The 21,077-nt window shown below is 53.7% G+C and overlaps 1 long non-coding RNA gene across 4 annotated transcripts in view; it reads right to left on the reverse strand.

Moving 5' to 3' along the window:
- Nucleotides 1-21,077, reverse strand: part of LOC113245617 (uncharacterized) — a 242,589-nt gene that overhangs the window by 15,392 nt on the left and 206,120 nt on the right. For 3 of the 4 annotated variants that reach the window (XR_008959208.1, XR_008959210.1, XR_006408266.2), the window contains exons 3-4: nt 19,426-19,532; nt 14,838-14,986 (exon numbers count right to left, since the gene is read on the reverse strand). This is a non-coding gene — a long non-coding RNA (uncharacterized LOC113245617). Of the gene's footprint in view, nt 1-14,837; nt 14,987-19,425; nt 19,533-19,907; nt 20,122-21,077 lie in introns of those variants that run through there. The other variant, XR_008959211.1, reaches the window with a different exon arrangement.

Genomic DNA, 21,077 nt, shown 5'->3' on the forward strand with positions numbered 1-21,077 from the left:
GCTTCCCAGTTCCCCTGCCTCTCTGCAAAGTCTGCTGAGACTTGTTACAGAAATGAGTCCACAGGAGGAATGGCAGCCAGGGCACAGGAGGTGCCTGTAGGCTCCAGAGGGTTCTAGGTGAGAAGGGCATGCTGCCGCTGCCTCTCTCTCCCAACCGAGGGCGAGCCTATGGGCTGGAGTCCCAACGGAAGGCCTGTGGTTAGTCCCCTGGAAGGCCTACCTGTGAGTCTCCCGACACATCTGAATAGGTGCCCATAGGTAGCTCTCTGGCCCCAGGCACTTGGCCTTGGCTGCACATCGGAATCCTCCAGGAGCTGTTTTGAAACACCTGTGCTCAGGCTTCATCCCCAGAAACGTGCATGTTATCAGTTTGGGGGTGTGGCCTGGGCATCCACGTTTCTAAACAGCTCCCTGGTTATTCTAATGTGCAGCTGAGGCTGAAAACTTTTCATCCAGAGCAGAGCTTCTCAAACGTTCACGTGAAGACAGGTTACAAGGAATCCTTTTTTCGCAAGCCAGTAAGCCTGGGCAGGACCTGACATTCTGTGTTTCCAGCAAGCTGCCAGGGGATGTCCATGTTGCCAACCCCCAAGGGCACTCTGAGATGTCTTTAAGACAAGAGTGCCTCTTGAATTCTCCTGAGTCTGGGACTGGCTGATAGAGTGGGGTCTGAAGCTGGGAGATGGACTCAGTGACTTCTGAGGCCACTGCGAACCTTTGTGGCATGGGAAGCCGAGGTCCAGAGCCTCAAGAAAAGCCTTAAGTTTGGTCCTAAGGCAGCAGTACTGGCCAAGGAGAAGGATTCCCATTGCCAGTGCAGGAATCTCTGTGAGCCAGTTCTTTGGAGCTTGGAATTTGCATCTAGAAGCCAAATCCCATAGCTCCTCATCCACTGATCTCAAGAGCCTTGGCACGCACTGGTCCAGCCCTCCTTCCAAGGGTCAGTGGCACGAAGACACCAGACCCTCCACTGCCTCAGGAGTGAGGCACCTTCAGCCTCCTTCAACCCCCTCAACCTGGCTTCCAAGTCAGGCCTCGAATGGTGATGGGTGGCAGAAGGCCCAGAGGCACCCTGCCTTGCTCTCTTGGGTTGTCACCGTTCCCAGGGGCCCAATTAAGCCAGTGCTTTGTCTCTGGGCAGTGGAGGCAGGCGTCCCTGGCGCTCTTCCGCTCCACACTCTATCTCTTCATCAGCTGTCGCCAGACAGCCCACATAATGTTGGCATTTCATGCTCAATATTCTTGATGAAAGTGGAACATCAAAACCTCAGCGGGGTGGACACTTGGAGACTTAAGTGAGGCTCTCACTGAAAGAGCTATATTCTCAGCACAAGAAATCAACAAAGCTCCTTTTCCAAGGCTGCCTTGTATTATTATTGTCACTCTTCTTGTTGTTGTTGTTGTTGTTATTTTTCTTCCCTCGCATCTAAGTAGGAATAATAAGTTATGTCTTGCTTTCTTTTATATATATATATTCTCTCTCTCTTGCTGATAGCAATCTTTGCCTCTTGTTATAATAAATATTGATTGGCACTGTTAGGAGACGCCAGGGCTTTAATCTTCCAGCTGCCTGCTTTCTGGCTCACCGATGTGGGTGTTGGGGAAGAAGATTGTATTATCTGCTCACACACCTGTTTTGCCACTCTCCTCCCTCCTGCAGCAAAACTGGGACTATTAATGCCATGGGGAATTGGCTTTCCTGTAATGTCACTTTCTCTCTTCACTTTTCTTGTGGCTCCAGGGAAAAGCACTTTTCTGGTGTGCCAGTCCTGGGCTCTTCCCACCCACAGAGCCCCTAGGGCCCAGGTGAAGAGAAGGGATGCACACAGTCACCTACTCATTTGTTCTTTCTTCATTCTGTCATCAAATGTGTGCTAAGCACCTGCTGTGGAAGCAGCCCACATCTGGGACCCGTGACTGCAGAACTCCATGAGACAGTTCCTGCCCCCCCCCAAGTCCAGTGGGAGGAGTGATCCCATGACAGCATGGTTAGCATGATAGCAGAGAGGCAGAGCAGCCATGTGAGTGGCAGAGCAGAGGTAAGGGAAATGTAAAGCTCGAATCAGGTGGAGAAGTCATCACGTCCTGGCTGAGGGTTCCTTTGAGACCAGACAATCTGGGGCTTTCGAGAAATGGATGGCCCTGAGAGGGGAAGAGATCTGTCCAGAGCACTGTTCACTTCCACTTTGGACCCCTGCCCTGCCACTGACCCACTGTGTGACCTGGGACAGGCCACAGTCCCTCTCTGCCTCTATCCTAAAATGAAACATCAGGCCCACCACTTCTCAGAGCTGGGGGTGCCCCCATCCCTCCACCAGGGTGTCTGTGACAATAGCTCCATCCCAGTTCAGGGATGGGTAGGTCCTTGTGCTCAGAGGACTTCAACAGGAAGATAGCAACTCTGATGCCCACAGGAAATGCAGGCTGACCGGCACTGGACCCTTTGCAGAAGGAGAAGGAGAAAAGAACAAGCATTTATTATGCCAGGCCACATGGAAAGCATGTTCACATGTGTGATGGCATTAAATCCCTGAGACAACCATATGAAGCAGGGATGATTCCTACCCAGCTTCACTGACGAGGAGCCTGAGGCATGGCGAGGCTCCAACTATGCCAGTACTATGCAATACAGTGGGTAAGGGCCTGATTTGAAGCCTGGCTCCACCGCTTATTAGCTGGGAGACCTTGGATGAGTTATTTCACCCCCAGTTGGTTCAACACCACAATGGAGATAATAGTGATACAGACCTCGCTGGGGAATAAATGAGATAATATACGTAAACAACTTGGCTGATGCATAGCAAGGGCTCAAAGGTCGTTGTTGCTAATGGCCGAGGTCACAGAGTCACTGCCTAGGAGTGCTACAGCTTGACTTCAAGGCTGACTCTAAAGCCAACCCTCTCAGGAGAGGCTCAGCGCCCTCGTGTTCCTGCTTGCTCACTGGCACTGCCGTGTGAGGCTTTCTTTTGGACTGGACAGAGTGAAGCAGCTGAACGACCCCTTCCTACCTTGTAGGCGTGCGGAAGCTAGGTGCTAGATTGCACTGCAGAGTGAGAAATGCTGGAAGGGAGGAGGGAAAGCAGGCTGGAGGCATGCAGCTGATGAGCCGCACTTCTGGGAGGAGAAGGGAAGCTGTTACAGAGACTGCTCTGGGAATTACCACCTTGTATCCACTCTTTCCCTCTCCCCTAGTGACAAAGCCTCGATTTTATCGATGATGGCAATGCCTAGCCCAAAGACTATACTTTCTAGCCTCTAGCATAACATGCGACTAAATTCTAACCAATCAAATATGAAACGAAACGTCACGTGGGACTTCTGAAGAGACTACTTAAAAGAGAGCAAACTCAGCTAGGATGTGTGCCCTGGCCCTTTTCTGTTAAAATGGTGATGTGATGACTGAAGCTCTGGCAGCCATCTTGATCCCTCATGGGACCTTGAAAATGAAGCTGGCGGTAGGATGTTACTGCAGAAATCCAGAAGGAGCCGAGGCCCTTGATGACTTCATGGTGTCACTGTGCCCTCCTTGAACTGCCTACCTTCAGGATTCTCACATGTGAAACTATAAACTCTCATGTGTTTAAGCTAGACTTTGGGGAGATTTCAGTTCCTACAATTGAATGCAATTCCTAACTGATTCAGAAAGCTTCCCGGGGAAAGAATGATTTGCATGGGCCCTTAAGGTAAGTAATTCCAGGTGGAAGAAACAGTCAGTCCAAACCACGGACGGTTAAAATGTGTGACACATGATAGAGTTGGCAGGGGTCCCCAAGGAAGTGGACATACAGCGGACACTCTGAGTTCCAGCCAGAAACCCAGTCCATACAGGATTCCCAGCTAAACGCACCATACACTTACTGTACAGTGTGCTCACCTGGCCTACCCTTGAGTAACTCTGGGACCAGAAGCTTCAGTTCTAATTGTCCACCAACTCTTCCTTTCCTTATATTGAATCAAAATCAACGTGATTTTCAGGGAGACAGGCATTGTGATCCCCATTTTGCAAATGAGGAAACTGAGAATTAAGGAGGTGTACTGATCTGACCTGGGTTACACATTTGAATCCCAGTTGGCCTAAGTCCATTGCCCTCTTAACACTACTGAATCTGAAACTCTAGCATACAGCAAAATTACCAGCAGAGCTTGTTAAAGCACAGATTGCTAGGTCCTACCCCAGTGTCTCAGATTCAGAAGGTGTGGAGCTGAGCCTAGAGTTTGCATGGCTAATAAGGTCCCAGGGGCTGCTGATGTTGCTTGTCTGTAAACCTACTTGGAAAACCACTGGGTTGGAGCATTAGCTCCTTGTGGCAGGTATGGAGCGGGCACTCTCAGGTTCAACAGGAGTAACAGGAAGCGAGCTGGCACAGGGCAGCGGGGAAGGCATCCAAGCAGGAGAGCCCAAGCAGACCTGGAGACTCAAAAGAGGAAGGGTGGGGTAATAGGAACGCGCCTGGCCCACCCGGCCCGGGGCAAGGAGAGGTTCTTCAGCGGGGAGGGCTCTGCCTTAGGCGTGGGAGAATCCTGGTGCCAGCGACGGAAGGGTCTGCCCTCAGCCACTTGCTTAGTGAGAACCCTCTCCTCACACCCTCGCCTCCCTAACAAGAAGAGAACAAACTGAGAGCCTGGCTGAGTTCTGCAGATGTTCTTCACAACACACTGGGAGACTTGGGAGAGGCCAGCAAGGCCATCCCACTTTTCACCCTTTTTAGTGGCACACGGAAGTCCTGGGCAGCATCACAGTCAAGGCTCTCCTTACTTGTCTAGGAATTTCTGCCTCCAAGGAAGGCAGCCTTGGGCTTGCAGGGAGGAGCCTGACACTCCACCACAATCACTTGTTGTGCCCTCTCTGGGCTTCAGTTTGCTTATCTGTAAAGTGGAAACTAGGAGTCCTTGCCCATGCTCCCTACCTCAAATGGTGGCCAGCGAGGCTCCTGAGAGATGAGAGGCACAGTGCTTTATGAACTGCAAAGTACCATACAGAGGTGGAGGTGACCGCGTGTGTACTTAAAAATCTTCGTTCAGTTCTCACCTGATGGCGCAGCCACGGCTGGCCCCGAAGCGGCCTCTCCTTCTTGGTGCTGAAAAACTTCCAACCTTAACCCTGACTTTCCTGGACACCTGCCATTCTCCTCCGGAAACCCCAGTGAGGCACTGTGATTTAGCAAAGGGGAGCTTCGCCTGGAGCTCTGGAGCTCCTGAGCCCTCTTGTCTCCTGTGCACCAGGCCAGGATGGGTGGCACCTGAGCTGAGCCCAGGCCCAGCAGGAATGCTGAGAATTCCAAACTGGTTAGCTGCTGGCAGGTTCCAGCTGAAATGCAAACAGACACCATCCTTAGTCCCCAGGCTGGATTTCTTTGGCTTACTGGCTCCCAGCCTCCAGAAGGGCTAATGCTGACCCACTGGGAAGAGAGTCAGGATGAAGTATATTTTTGTAGGCCAGAAACCAATGTGAATCTTGTTGCAAAGCTCCAACCAGATGTGAGAGATTCCATGAGCCCACAAGAGGTTGTTTGAACTGAAGACTATGGTGTAAATACTTTCCTACACTTTCTTGTGAGGGGTTTTATTTTTGTGTCTTAATAACGGTGCCCTGTTGGCTTGTCAGTTTTCAGGCTATAAATTCCCAGAGGGCAGGGAGTAGATTTGCAGGGATGAGGAATTGAAAATAGTGCTGATGGGTGTGACAATGATGAGGATTATGGTGTTGGGGTTGATGCTGGTGGGTGAAGTATAAGGAGATAGGAAGAGGAAGAGGAGGGGAGACAGGAGAAGTGGTGGTGGGGAGAGGTGGAGGTGAAGGTGAAGGAGGTAGATGGGAGGGTGATGCAGATGAAAACAGGGAGTGAGAGGTGACGAAGGTAGTGCTCTGAGTTGTCCATACCCCTCTGAAGGCACTGTTCCCTCTTCTCTCCGTATATATCTGTTTCCCCTTCTAGAACCCACCTCCTTTGGGGCAGGGCCTGTGCCTCACTCACCTTGGTGTCCTAGTACCTCCCCCAGTGGCCTGCACATAGTGGGCATCAACAGAGCTTGCTAATGAGTGAAGGAGTAAAGGAAGGTGGGGAGCAGCAGGTGTGGCGAGGACGGCCATGATGGCTGGGAGGAGGCGGCCATGCTGGAGCAATCCTATGTGGGGCAGACGCACCCCAGAATGCAAGTCCATGCCCCTGGAGACCGGAAATGGAACTGTCCCCAGGAGGCACGGCAGATGGTGCTCCATGCCGCTGGCTGGGTACGGAATGAGAACCAGGGTCCTGGGCCCAGTAGGGCACAGCCTGGCGGCAGCAGCACATTTCAAAAGTTGTTGATTTGCTGAGCCTGCCTGCTGGGTGCACGCTGTTTTTCCATAATCATCTTTTGTCTGGCTGAACAATAGAGGTGAGGGGGACAGCCAGGCAGGTGGGACATAGCTTGATAGGACCCAGGAAGAGGACAGGAGGCTTCCCCACTGCTGACAAACAGCTGCCCCACTCCACATCTCCCTTCCTAGCTCAGGCACTCAGCTGCAGCCCCCACAGTGACCCCAGAGGCTGCTGAGAATCATCGGAGCCCCACCCCCAGCCAGGCTGGCTTACATACCTCCCTGCACACCTCTTTCCCTCAGAAGCTTCCAGGCTTTTGATAAATGCCGGCCAGTTCAGCCCCTGAGGAAGGCATGCCGCTCCTGGGAGGAGCCTTGTCGACATTCGACACTCTGGGAGAAGGATGGCCCAGCAAGGGAGCAGGGTGGGGGTGGGGGCTGCAGCCCAATTCCCTGCAGAACAAAAAGAGATTTCTCTCTCCCTTGCACCAGCTGCTGAGTCCCCAGCCCTGGTTCAATCATTTTTCAAATTGTAATAAATTAACATTTTCTGGAGCAGGAAAACCGCACGGAGAGGCCAAATTACCAAATTTGGGGATGGCCTCAAGCCCCTCTGGGCCCGCTTCCCCCCCCCCCCCCCCCGTTCTTGCTGGGGACTGGGGAGGACAGAGCCCAGAGGAACAGCTTCTTCCATTTCAGTCACACCTTTCCCTGGGCTGGCTGGGGCCCCCTCCCCCTGCTCCCTGCACACAGCCCTGCCTGTCACCTCCTCTTTGTTGACATTCCCTCAGTCTCTCCCACCCCACAGAATGTAGTGCAGGCCTGTTTATTCCCATTTGGCAGGACAGCCCGAGGAAGGACCTGGGAAAGGGTAGAGGAGGAAGAATGGAGTGAGAACACAGGCTGGGCCTGAACTTGGGACCCTGTGGCAGAAATTAGAAGTCCTGACACCCCAATTCCCCAACCCTAAAATCGATTTTTTTCCCCCACTGAATTGTGAAATTGACAGTTTAGACAGGACGAGGAAACCCGCAGGCTCTTGGGATCCTTTTCTTGTCTTAGCGGGGCAGCAGCTCCCCATTCTAAGCCCTCAAGGGATGACATTCCAGAAATTAACTCTGCTCTCTGGAAGTTTTCCTTTATATATCAAATCCTTCCTTGTTGAGGCACACCAAGCGTTCACTTATTTGTGACGATGTGGTTGACATTTGCTGAGTGCTTCCAATGTGTCAAGCAGCATGCTGGGTGCTTTCCCTGCATCATCTCATTGAAATCTCACGTAATGGCTCCACGTAGGTGTCACTACCCCTGGGTAACAAATGTGGTTTCCGTGTGACAGAAACCGAGGTTCGGAAAAGTAAAGTGACTTTCCCAAGGTCACACATCGGAAGAAGGATTTGTATCCAGACCTATCAGTCACCAAAACCCTGCTTTCTTCTCCCCACCTGCCCCTGTCCCCTTTCCCCACCCCCATGTTCAGGGGACCCAGCTGCCCATCACGCCCTTCCCACGGTGCTCCTTTCTCCTCAGATCCCGGAGTGCCCACATGCCTGAACCAGCTTTACTCTCCTGTCACCAACTGAGTTTGTGGCCCTCTCAGGGCCACCCAGTCATCACCCCTAGCCATGGGGTGCCGGACTCTTGGCCTCAGGATGGAATGGGCGGCTGGCTTAAGCTGGAAGAGGCCACAAGGCAAGCTGTATGGAAGGGGAATGAAACTGCTCATGCACCGGAGTGGGGTGACGCTCAAGGCCTTTGCCTCACCAGGGGATGAGTTGAACTGGAGATTGTTACAGGGGAACTGTTCTCTTTGCTTTTTCCTAAAGGCAGAAGGTTAAAGTGGAGAGTCCAGCTGTGGTCTGAGACCTGGGACCGTTGCTTCCTTCACCTCCGAAGAGTTATAGTTTGGTGGCACAAAGTCCTCCACCCTCTGGCTCCCATCTACCTTCTGGAACTTATTTCCCACTCCTTGTCTTTATATACCCTCTGGTTCAACCAAACTCAATATTCCTCCTCCATGCCTTCACTCATGCTGCTCCCACTGCCTGGAACACCCACTCTTCTTACTTTCAGTTATGCAAATCCTACCCACCAGTGAGGGCCCAGCTTGACTGCCAGCTTCCTATGGGAGCTGTCCTGGTCCTCCTCACCATGACACTTCCCTCCTCTCTGCCCCCTAAGCTGAAAGAAACTTCCTCAGAACCCCAACAGCACTTTATCTGTCCCTCTTTTAAGGCACGAGCCACTTTCTCCCTGGAACTGTAATAGTCTGGATATACATCTTAGATCCCTTCTAGACCGGGAGCCCTCTGCGGGAGAAGCTATGTCAGATTCATTTTTGTATTTCCCAGCCCCTCGGTTTCTTAGGAATGTACTGAATGTCTACTTCACATCCCACGTGGTAAAAAGAACATGGTTTTGGAGTCAGAGACACCTGGGCCTAAAGCCCTATTCTGGTTCTTCCCAGTTGGTTTCGTTGCGCAAGGCACCTTCCCACTCTGAGACTTGCTTTTCCTTAGCTTTTATAGGATGAAAATAGTACTTACTACCACTCAGGGTTACAGTAAATATTAAATGTGGGACTGAAAGGCCAAGCCTCCCCTCCCTCTTGGCACATGGTTGGTATCCAATAAATGTTTGCTTGTCGTTCCTCTGAGTCTAATGAATAGATGAACGAATGAGGAGATGAATTAATGCTGCACCTTCCAGATGGCTGTAGCCTAAGGTGCAGGGCCTTCTCTGGCCTCGCTGCCCTCTCCTCCCGGCAGACCCACCCACCAGCACACACTCGCACCCCTCTGTTCTGGTCCCGGCCACCCCAGGCCCATAGTTTACGTGCTGAGATTCCCAGAAGCTGAGACTTCCAAACAAACCCCCCAAGTTTGGATTTATCAGCCATGCTATTAAAACAGTCATTTTCAGCTGCCTAATGTTTCCAACTTCTGCTCTAATCCAGCGGGTAAATATTTACGGAGCCTGACACCACTCCTAGGCCACTTGCTCTGCTGCCAAACATTCATTTCCCTTGCAGCTCCACTGGTTTGATATTTTTAGGAGCAGGGGAGGATGGTCGTGTGTGTGTGTGTGTGTGTGTGTGTGTGTGTGTGTGTGTGCGCGCGCGCGCGCGCGCACGCATGCGGGGTGTGTGTGAGGGGGGAGTGGCTGGTGAGAGAAGCTCAGCCTTCCTTATGCTGAGTTCCCGGGTGAGGAGAGGCAGGATAAAGTAGGCCTTGCTACTTCCTTCTGCCCAGGTGTCCCCGCAACAGGCCAGGGAAGCATGGGCTTATTGCGGTGTGCCCTCGACCCTCAAGCATCCCGCTCCTCAGCACCTGCCCAGCTCCACCCCCCAACACACACAGAGCTAGCTGGAGCAAATCGGTATCAGGCTGATTTGCTGTATACAGCTAGCAGAGAAGTGTTGAGAGACATGGACAGACTTGGGGGCCTACCCCACTTCTGCATTTGCTAGGTGGGTGGCCCTGTGCATGTCCCTTCAGCACTCGGAGGCTGTTTCCTCATGCATGAAATGCAGGTAGGTATCCCAGCCCCCGTGGTGAGAGGACACGTGGAGAGCATGGAGAGCGCCAAGCAGAGCCCCCGGCTAAGGGGACGTGTCTTATAAATAGTGCTTTAGAAGGCACGAAGCATAACCCCCATACCCACTGATGCCCCAGCCACACTGGACTAGCGGTCATTCTCTCGGCACCTCCATGCTCTTGCTCGCGCTCTCCCTTCTGTCTTGGAATGTTCTCAGCATAACTCAGAACACACACTACCTGCTCTAAAAAGCCTTCCCTCATGGCCCTCAGAAACACCACCGCCGCGCACTCTCCCTCCCTCCCTCCCTCTCTCATAGACGGAGCACTTGCAGTGAATGAGTGCTGCTGAGTCATATTCATCTCTACAGCCTCAGAATCTAACAGAGCTGCACGAAGTTCTCAATGGAACTTCACTGCGTGTGTGAATATTTGTGTAATATTTGCTGGCTGGTTCTTGGAGGGGAAGAAGCAAAGGATGGTTCTTAGCTTGCGCTGCCCAAGACACTTCTTTATCCCCCTCACAGGGGAGAACAATAGGAAGAGAGAAAGGAACTGACATTTACTGACTGTTCCATGCAGGCGGGGACCTTGTCTATATTATGGCCGCTGCACCCCAGGATTTAGAATGGTGTCCTGATGCTTAATGAGCCCCCACAGTGTGCCAGGCGGTAAATACTTTACAGAGTAACTCCCATAATTCCTCCAACAGCTCTATAAAGTAGGTGCCTCATTTTAGAGATGGGGTAACTGGAGCACAGAGAGGGTAAGTCACTTGACCAGAGTCACACAGATAATAAAAGGCAGAACCGTGTTTTGAACCCAGGCAGTCTGGTTTCAGAGCCTATGCTCTTCCTACACTATCCTACCTCCCTTAAGACGTACTCAAGGAACGTTCGTTGAATGAATGAAGAAAAGCCTATCGCTGTACAGCTCACAGTCCCGTGTATTATATTAGTGACTCCGGACGGCGGCCTTTCCTTGGAGGTACAATCATCTTCATCGCTCAGTTGCAGAAACTGCAGCTCAGAGATGTGAAGTAATATTTCCCAGGTCATATACTTTGGAAGCAGCAAAGTCAGGACTTGCTTTCCATGCCCCCCCCCCCACCCTAGCGTGCCTGGAAGCCCCAGAGCGGGACCCACGGGGTGCTTTATTCTCAGTGCTTGGTACACAGAGGGGACTAGGACTCCGAGATTCCAGCACCCCAAGAGGTCAGGCTGGAAATGACCACAGATACTGTCCACCCTACACCCTGCCCTTTGAGATTGAAGATGGGCTGTTGGATCCAGAGAGATGAACAGCTTTCCCAAGGCCACACAGCAGTTAAGCCAGCATACCTGAGCCCATGCAGCGTCCCTGCTCCCCTATCTCTTACAGGTCTCTCCAGGCCACCCAGGGGCCATGGCCTGGCTGGCCAGGCCACACACACACACACACACACACACACACACACACACACACGTTTCCCTAGGGAATGGGCTTCTGTGAGCTGGAAACCCAGAAGGGTGTAATGAGGAGGAAAGAGTCCAGCAGGGAGAAAATGGGTTGCTTCAGGGAAAGAATTCCAAACAGATTGAGCTGCAATGGAGCCCCTGTTATTGGTAATTGTAGTATCATGAGGATGCCCGGGAAGATGGCAGTGATGACAGCGATGATAACATTCAGGGGGAAGGGGGAGAAGGAGGAAGAGGATAGCACATCATGGCATGCTGTGGCCAAGCCTATCAGGCCCCTCACTCCCCCTCTCAGACCAAGATTTGTTCAGTCCACTCTAAAGAAAAGCCACGGTTGGATGACTGCGTGCCTGAGCCCTGCTTAAGGGGGCCTGGCCGAGGCGAACCGTGGGGGCGGAAACTCAGCCCTGCTCTTTGCACGGGGCCAGGTGCCCTGCCCCAGGACTGGGTCACTCCCAGGAGAAGGGGTGCCTTTTTCTAATTGCACAAAGACTCTATGTGGGTTAGCAGTGGCCCTGAGCTGCAAGCACACACGTACCGAGGGTGAGGTCGACGCTGGTGCTACACCTCATCTCTTTCGTGGCTGGGCCAGCATCCAGACACCTCATCTCCCTCCTCTGCCTCCTCTGTGGAGCCAAACAGCCCTTACCTGGAATCTGGCCCCCATTACTGACCCCCTTGTGATTTGACCTTGGATCTATCACGTTGCTTCTCTGAGCGTTAGTTTCCTTCTCTGGAGGATGGGAGAGCACTGGGAGGGTCAAATGGCATGGATCACAGGTTGAACAGCGCTGGGCACAGAGTAGGTGTAAGAACCAAGTGAAGTCTCTCCCCTCTCCCTCTCCCTCTTTCTGGGTGCTAAATCTTTGTTCTGCTTTTGTTTGGGGCCCAAACCCCTTCCAGACACCACCCTCATCACCCAGGAAGCAGGAGATGGAAAAGTAAACTTGACCACAGGACCGCCAGAGATCCAGAGTACCGACAGAGGAACCTCTAGGTGGTCTCTCCCGAGCATCTGAACATCTGGGCCAGTGATGGCCTGCCTGGCTGTCTGGGAGGCTCCCACTGGGAATTAAGGAGACTGCAAGATCCCTGGGCCTTTCCCTTCCCCCTCCACTCCCCCTCCCCAAGGCTGCTGAGAGGCTGGGGTGATGGATGGGGCCCTGCCTTCCCCTCACCACTTCTTTGATGAGAAGAAAGAAAAGTCCACCTGAGTCTCAAATCAAAAACAGGTGAATCGCCTCTAAGTCAGGCTGGGCCCTCTCTGGGGTCTGCAAGAAGGTTGGGGGCTGAGGGGAGAAAGGGAGAATGTGATAAATCACACTGTCAGGTGGGGGTGCTACCCTCCAGCTGTGGTGGGGACCGCCAGCGGCCCCATGTCTGCCTTACTCCTGGGATGAGTGTGTGAGCATCACAAGAGGTGAGAGCAGTCAACCATCCCTACCCACTCCCGCCTCAAACCCCGGCCCCAGCTTTGCCATGCGTGTGGGTGAGGACACGCATCTCTCCCTTCACTTCAGCTACCCAATGCATGGTCCTGCCCACATCTTCAGAGCCCCTGAATGCCCACGTCTGGGAGGCGGGAGCCTTGGGGTCCAGCCTCAGCTTGCTACCACCTTCCTGCATGTACCTGGGCAAGTCTTTGCCCCTCTTTGGACCTTGGCTTCTTTATTTATGACACAGGCAGGGGTTGTATTCTTCTGAAAGCTGAGACATAGAAGGCAAGCCATGGGCCTTGGGTTTGTATCTCAGGGGTAGAGATCGGGGGGAGTGGGTTCTCTGTGGGGTCCATCATTGATGTTTGACTTACCTCCCCCCCCCAGGCTTATTCCAGCACTGACTTTCTCCAGTTATCTGCCCCAAGAGCTACCTGGGGCCCCCAAAGTCAGTGAGCAAATACTCCAGACAGATTCCTCAGCACGCTGACATTATGGCCCACGTCCAACCGCAGCCTTCTCCCAGTGCAGCACACAGACACTGTCTGTCACACCAAGGGTCCCTAGCGTTCTAAAAGGGGAATGATGAGGACAAATCTGGGAAGGCGGATCTGGAAGAAACAGTGCTCAAGGCCCCCTGGGATTGAGAGTCACTGCTAAAAAAATAAATAAAAATAAAACTCAAGCTGGGACAGTCCTCAGAGATCTAGCACGCATTGTCTTCGGGGGCAAAATAAAGCCCAGAGAGCAAATGGGAAAGGCCACACAGCCAGTCAAGGCCAGAGCTGAGACCAGGCCCCAGTCTCTGGATTCTAAATCTCCACCCCCCACCCCCAGCCCCACTCCCAGAGGCTGCATTTGCTAAGTGAACTGAAAAGAGTTTCTGACCCAGAGCCTCCTCCACTCCCAGATTCCAGCGGTGACTGACATCCCCTACCTGACTCCCTGTCTCAGCCTGTGAAGGCCAGGGCAGGGGCCAAGGCCCACTCCACTGGCCCAGCCTGAGGGCACTGGGGAGCAAGGGCAGAAGGGAGGGGAGAGAAAGAGGAGAAGGGAGAGGGGAGGCCAGGGGAGAAGGGAAGAGAGAGGAAGAGGGCCAGGGGAGAGGAGAAGGAGGGAGTGAAAGTTGATAAGGAAGAAAGGAGAAGACAGACTCCAGAAGAGGAGATTTGGAGCAAGGGCTATGAGAAGCAAGAAGTGAGGCCAGGGAAGGAATGGAGGGTGAGCAGGTAGGAGAGACACCCCAAAAAGAGGAAAGCCGAAGAGAGCAGCAAGGAAACTGGGCCTGCAGAGGGGCAGAGAAGAGGGCTGTGGCCAAGGGGTCTTCCCTCCCCACGTTTCATGGAGCTCCCCCAGGGACAGTGGGGGCCAATTGAAATGAAACACCTCGTCGCTGGTCCCGGGGATGTGACCTTCAGCATAAGAGGATTAGGGAGACTTCCAAGAGGAAATGGGAGGGTGCCAGGAGTGGGGGAGCCCAACACAAACTCCTGCTGCCCCCACCCCAAGCCCGGAGGAAGCGTGCCTCGGAGCCCACCGTAGCCATGGAGCGCTAGTGCCCCCTTGTGGCCACAGTGCTCAGCTAGCCGGGGTAGCCCTGGCGGTCTGGAAAATCAGATGGGAGGGGGCACCAGATTGGACTCCGGGCTCCTAAAGGAGATAGGTGTGATGGAGAACCCAGGGGCTGAGTCAGTGACTTTGCTGGAGACCTCCAAGACCTTCAAGCATCGGCAGAGACCAAAACAGTGAGCCTGGAGGTTTCCCCTCAATCTGTATTTTTTTTCAAGGGGAGCTCACACGGGGTAGGGTAGGCATGAGACCCAAAGGCAGGAAAAAAGCAGGGCAGGCTCATGCCTCCAAATGCCCACTCCCAGCCCAGTGGCACAGTTTTAGTCTCTGCCAGCCTGGTCTCTGCCTTTCGTCTGGGCTTCTGGGTGCCTCCCACTTCACTCCCAAGTGCCTGCCTCTCTAGGGCAGGGTGCATGTGTGTATGAGGGCATCTGGTGCATGGTGAGGGGTGGGGACCCAAGCAGAGCCACCCCAAAGAGGGTAGCACACAGCTGACCCCAGAGGCCTGGCAGGGAGCTGAGCTGGAAAAGGCAGTCACCTGGAAGATTCAGGAACCGTAGGTTACACTTTGCTTCCCTGGCCGTCTTGCTGTGCAACTTTGAGTACATCCTTGCTCTCTCTGGGCTTCAGGCTTCCCATCTAGAACCAAAAGGTCTTGGTCCTGGTGATTTCCAAGCGCCTCTCCAGCTGTAACACAATGCAATGTTATGATTCCTAAAGACAGAGCTTGAAGAGGAAGTGAGGCCGATGCTAGGCAGAGTTAGTACTGCATTATGATTCTGAGAGGCAGTTTTCATGTAGGACCAGAAGGACACTTTGCCTAGCCCTCAGCCTTGATTCTTCCAAGCGCCCTCAGCAATGCTTCTGCCCCAGATCTGCTCAGAGAGACCCGTGGGGGCCTAGTCAGACCTGCTCAGTGGCACTGGGGGTGCTTTCTCTCGAACAAGGGGCCAAGGGCAAGAGGCCAGCCTTTCGTCAGTCCATGCGGTACTCTTCATATGTCCATTCAGAGCCCAGAGCCCCAGGGTGGATGGAAAGTGCAAGGTCAGCAAGATCTCCTCAGTGAGCCCAGCCCAAGGCAGGAGGCTTAGCCTGGAAATGGAGAAACCTGAGCCTGGCTCAGCTCCCTGAGAGAGGAGGGGAGGGAATGGAGGGAGTACAGGGAGGTGAAGGGCACCTCAAGGAGGCCAGCTGGCTCCGGCAGGGGAGCCCTCACTCAGCCCCAGCCTGGTGTGTGAAAGCCATGAGAGAGAACGAAGCCCCGAAGCCCCAAAAGGGGGTGAGGGAGGCGGGGTCACCCATCTAGAGAAAGGAACCAGAAAGGAGGCTGAGCAAGTGTCTTTCATTTTAGAGCCGGTTTGGTGCTTGAGTCTGTCTGTTCATCTCTCTGTGCCTCAGTTTCCTCATCTGTAAAATGGAAACATTAGTACTCACCTTGTAGAGCTGTTGTGAAAATTAAGTGAGTTACTATTTGTAAAAAGCTCTTACAATATTCCCTGGCACCTAGTGAGTGAGTGAGTGAGTGTGTGTGTGTGTGTGTGTGTGTGTTTCTTTCTCTGTATTTCTATTTTTAACCGCCAGGAAATCCTGTCCCAGAGCACACCAGACCAAGAAATCCTGGAATGTCCTACCTGGCAAGAAACCTATCCTCTGAGGGTAAAGGAACTGATCAGGTTCAAATGCCAGTGCTGGCCCTCCTGTCACACTCCGGGCTATAAGAGTGCATTTCAGCACAGAGAGGGAAAGAGACTTGCCTAAGATCACACAGCAAATCTTGGCTCAGCTGAGATATCTTCACTGCCAGGCCTGAGCCTCGCTTTTTGTCCTTCCCCTGATGGGTGATCTCCGGTGCCCATGCTCGCCAGCCCGAGCCCTGCATCTTTGCCAAAGATGGGCTCTTGGCAGGTGTTTCAACAGGCAGACCACGGTCCTGAGACCTAAGATGGGGAGACTCGCCTCCGGTTGGTTGGAGGTCCTCTCTAGCACTCAGTTTTCCTCCTCGCTCCCGCATCCCTTGGAGCCAGAGATTTTTCCAGCTGGAAGGAACCTCCTCAATCACTTTGTCCCCAGCTTCCCCTTCCGTCTGCCATCTGCCCTCCTGGCCTCCTCTCTGTACCCTTCCCCCCCCCCCCCGGCCTCTCCAGACTCCGCTTTCCCCTGTAGGTATTTAACCCCAAATAACCTAGACCTTCCCTGGCCTCTCATCCCATTTCCCTGGGGGCTGGCCGTGTCTAGTTGAAAAGCTCGCTTAGGCTGGAGATTGACATGGAACAAGACAACCAGGGAGACAGAGGGATCAGTCCTGCCCGGCTCAGCAGCCCTGGCCCTCCCGCCTTGCCCTGGCCCTCCAGGCTGGCTGCTACACCAGGGGCTCCTTTCCCCGGTCCTGTTTGGAGTGCCCAACCCCGGAGAGGGTGGGGTTCAGACCTCAGGCCCCTGGGAAAGGAGACTAGAGGCCTCCACAGCCACCACTGTCAGGGCCTGAGGAGCTGGAGGCACCCTCTCACCCTTCCAGTCCTGCCCACCCCCCCAGCAGCCCAGCTTGGGCTGGGCTATTCCCTAGCGCCTGGGCTAGACCTGTTTCCAATGCATCACGTCTATGCATTCCCACCTCGCCCCTGGGAGCCAGCTCTGTGCTCTTAATAGATCTTACGGTTAAGAAGTTTTTTCCTGCTACTCAGCGTTAGTGCTTAAAGTGCAGTTACACTCTGAAAATTGACCATAAAATGACACCATGGGGTCCACATTTATCCTCCAGCCACAATTCCAGACCAGCTTGGTTCAGTTTTCAGGTTGAAAAATGGCTTTTGGGGGCTTCAAACTCCACCCAAGCCCTAAATCTGCCTCAGCGCTTCCCCCTCAGTGGCGCCTCCCTCCCCCAGGCCTGGGGAGAAGCGGGGCCCTTGCACTGCGAGGTGGCCAGCCAGGCCGGCTCAGCTCAGCCCATTTCCTGCCAGAGTTGGGGGGTTGGGGGGACAACCGTAAGAGCAGGAGGGACTAGGCCTGGGTGTAGGCAGAGATGGGCCCACCCGACCCAGGCTCGGAGGCCTCCAATGGGCCTCCAGGCTGCGATGAACGTCGCAATGAGTCCTCCTGCCCTCCTGGCAGCACTGGGGCCGAGGAGGAGAGAGGGAACCTCCCTAGCCCCGAATTCTCTGCAGGGCCTCTGGAGACTGGGCGGGAAAAGGAGGAACGCCCGGAGATCTCTAGAGGCCCCCCTGCCCATTCCTCTCCCTCTAGGCAAGGGCGGCCCTCCATCCCCTAACTCCGCCGCTTGGCATGACTCCGCAATGGTGTGGCCAGGGACAGCGTCAGGGAGACCGGTCCGTTTAGGGCTAAGGAAGGGCTGGACTCAGACTCACCCCTGTCTGGAGGTCACCTCTGTTACAAGTCAAGATGAAGAGGCCCCGACAGTACGGATGTGGGGGCCATGGGCTTTAGGACAGAGCACTGGGGCCTGCTCCTTGGGCCCTTGGCTGTCCAGGCTAAAGCGCAGGCCGGCTGCCCGCAGGAGGGCCCTCTGTAGCGCTTCCCCTCCTGTTTACTTGAACAAGCTCGGTTATCTGGTTCCCAAGCCCACAGCAAATTAGAAGCAGTAAATCAAAAGGAGGGCAGAGGGGCTGCTGGAAGCAGGCACACTAAAAGTGTCAAGAAGTGAGAGCTGACGGCCTGACAGCAGGGGAGTAGGCAGCAAAACTAGTAAAATACAAAACAACCCCAACCAGGTACTAGAGCTCTCAAAGATCGCAAACAAACTGGGGCTATTTCGTGCAGGGGAAACAGGCCTGAGGAGATCACGATGGTCCAGGGCTAATAATGATGGGGACTTAATGATGATGTCCCCAAAGCTTTAGAAAGAGCTCGATTATGCTCTGTCGAAGGAGGCCGGGAAGACAGGGAATACGTTTCCTAAACACTTTCATGGAAATGAGTCATCTTTTTTTTTTTTTAAGTGCACACGTAGGGGAATAAAACCTCACCTCCCATACAAATCCTAGAGTCCGCCGTGCCTCATTCCTCAAGCCCTGCAGAGCTGAAGTTGGCCGGGTTCCCCATCCCACCAGGAACCAGTACGCCGTGGATGTGCCCATGTGCTTGCGAGCCAGTCCGGAGTCCCACACTGGAGACACCACTTATTGTCCGCAGGACCCTCGGCGAGTCCCTTGCCTCTCTGAACCTCAGCAGTTTCGTCCGTAACGTGTTGATAAGAATACCTGCCTTGCGGAGCCATGAGGATTAAATCAGGGAAACCAAAGCCCCTGTGTCCGCCCCCCCCCCAGTGCCGACTTAGGGCTCACTCGGTGTTTCCTGCTCCTTTGAGAAGGTCTCCTGCCAGAAGGCTGAAAATCAATTGTGGCCCAGCATGTGGAAGGACCTCAGGGAGCAGCAGCACAGGGACTCCTGTTCTCCAGGCTTTTGGTGGGGACAATGGCGCTTAGCTCAGATGGCCGGCTCTGGGTAGGGCTGGCGCATGCTGAGAGGTGCAGGGAGGAGGAGGAGCCGGGGCCATGGGAACAAGGGTTAGGGGCCAGGGAGCCCCCTTTGCTTCTTCCTTTTCCCTGGTTTCCATAGCCTTCCCCTTTAAGACCAGCTTCCCCAGCCTCTGTGATATGCGTCAAGGGCACCTGGTACTTCAGCCCGGAATGGAGAGTAGAGGCCCACCTCCTGGGGATCGGGTGCCAACACATGTCATGGGAAAAGCACCCATGGCACAAAGGAGACCTGGTCAGTGGTGACACGGACCAGGCATAACCAGTATCTGCAGGCAGGCAAGTGTGCCTGTCTCCCGCTGGCCTGGGCACTTGTATTCCAGGGACACATGGGACACGGTCCCTCTGCTCAGAGCCCAGCTTCAAACTCCCCCCCCCCCCGCCTTGTCCTTGAAGAACAACCCCCCCACCCCGTGCCATTCAGGCAGGACAGCAAAAGATAGGAAGGCTCGAGCTCAGGGAGCTTGAGGAGATGGGAGCTGCCTGGGTCTGTCGCACCCGGGAGACAAAGGCAACACTGCACAAGTTCTGAAAAGGTCTGGTGCAGAACTAGCCTGGTCCCAAACACAGACACACACCATATTTTGAATTTCAGTTTTTCCAAGGAGCAGGGAGGGGCTGTGGTGACAGACATACCTGGGTTCGAATCCCAACTTGACTGCTTCTTCTATGACTCCGGGCAGGTCATTTCTCCTTCATAAGCTTTGGCTTCCTCTTCTACTTCATGGAATTTGTTGAAAAGGCTGCATGAATAAAAGAACTTAGCATGATATCTAGCACACAGTACAAATTCAATAAATGGTATATGTCTGCACGGCAGCCACCACTCTAAGTGTGATACACGGACTGGCTCATTTACTCCCACAGCAACAATATGAGCCAGGCATCATTATTCTTTTTTTTTTTTAAGATTTTATTTATTTATTTATTTGACAGAGAGAGAGAGAGCGCGCGCACGCGCACAAGTGGGGGGCAGGGAGAGGGAGAAGCGGGCTCCCCGAGCAGGGAGCCCTACTCACACTGATCCCAGGACCCTGCGATCAAGATCTGATACAAAAGCTCCTGCTTAACTAACAGATTGAGACCTCCAGGTACCCCCCAGGCATTGTTATTCTTACCCTCCTTTTAAAGATGCAGACACTGAGCTTCTGAGGGTATGAGTGAATTTCCCTCTGTCCCAGCAGCAGGAGCAGGATTCAAACGCAGGCATCATGACCCCAAAGCTTTTACCAACTATGCCATAGCGCAGACTGATTAGGCAAATGGGTGCAAAAGTACTTGGTCAGCCCTCAATTGCTATACTAATGTGAGGGGTGGGTGTTATTATTTATGAATCATGTCAGCAGCTGACCCCCCCCTAGATGCGAGGCTGCTGAGTGAGAGACCCCCAGGTCCATCCCGCAGGCCGGCCCTCCCTACCAGGTTTTCTGCGTGCTGGGTTTCCACCGACCTATGTTCCTGTTGGCCCGGGCCTTTTGCATGTGGAATTTCTCAACTGGCACCCGCCCTCTGGGACCGAAGCCTGCGGGGGGTGGCTCAGTGTCCCGCAGCTGCCAGGAAGGAGACATCAAAGGCGCAGCGCAGCGCGTGAGCGAGGCAGCTCCCTGCTTTGTTTTACAACTTGTGGATTTTGTGGTGCACATGCAAGCAGACACACACGCAAGGCAGAGGACAGGGACTTTGGCAAGCGGGTGACCCAAGGAGCTGATGGGCTGGGGAGGAGCCAGGGAAGAGTAGTGGGGGAGGAGGGGGGCAGGAAAATATGGCAAAAGCCTGGGTGGAAGGAAGGAGGGAGGACAGAGGTGACATTGGTGTGGGTGGCGGGCAGGGCAGGCTCCCTGTGTTACATTGCTTCTGGCAGGACATCAAGCTGGCCAAAGGCTGTGGGCCACCATTACTGGATACTTCTTTCAGTCATTCATTCGTGCGTGCCTTCATACATTCATCCAACAACTATTCATCGAACCACCAAGTATGGAATAGTGGTTTAGAGAGTGAGCTCTGGAGTCAGACCGGCTGGGTCGAACCCTGGCTGTGTGACCCGGGGTGAGTTACTCACTCCCTGGTACCTCAGTGTAGACATCTGTAAAATGGGTATAATTATACTACTTACCTCAGAGGGTGGTTGTGAGGATTCAATAAGTTATTACATGTAAAGTTCTTAGGACAATGCCTGGCATACAGTGCATGCTCAATAAACATTTGTTACCTGTGTGCACTTACATGAGTATGCGTGCACATGCTTATGCACACACACACACACACACACGCACACAGATTACATGGTG

Source organism: Ursus arctos, chromosome X, assembly GCF_023065955.2.
Source record: "Ursus arctos isolate Adak ecotype North America chromosome X, UrsArc2.0, whole genome shotgun sequence".
NCBI lineage: Eukaryota > Metazoa > Chordata > Mammalia > Carnivora > Ursidae > Ursus > Ursus arctos.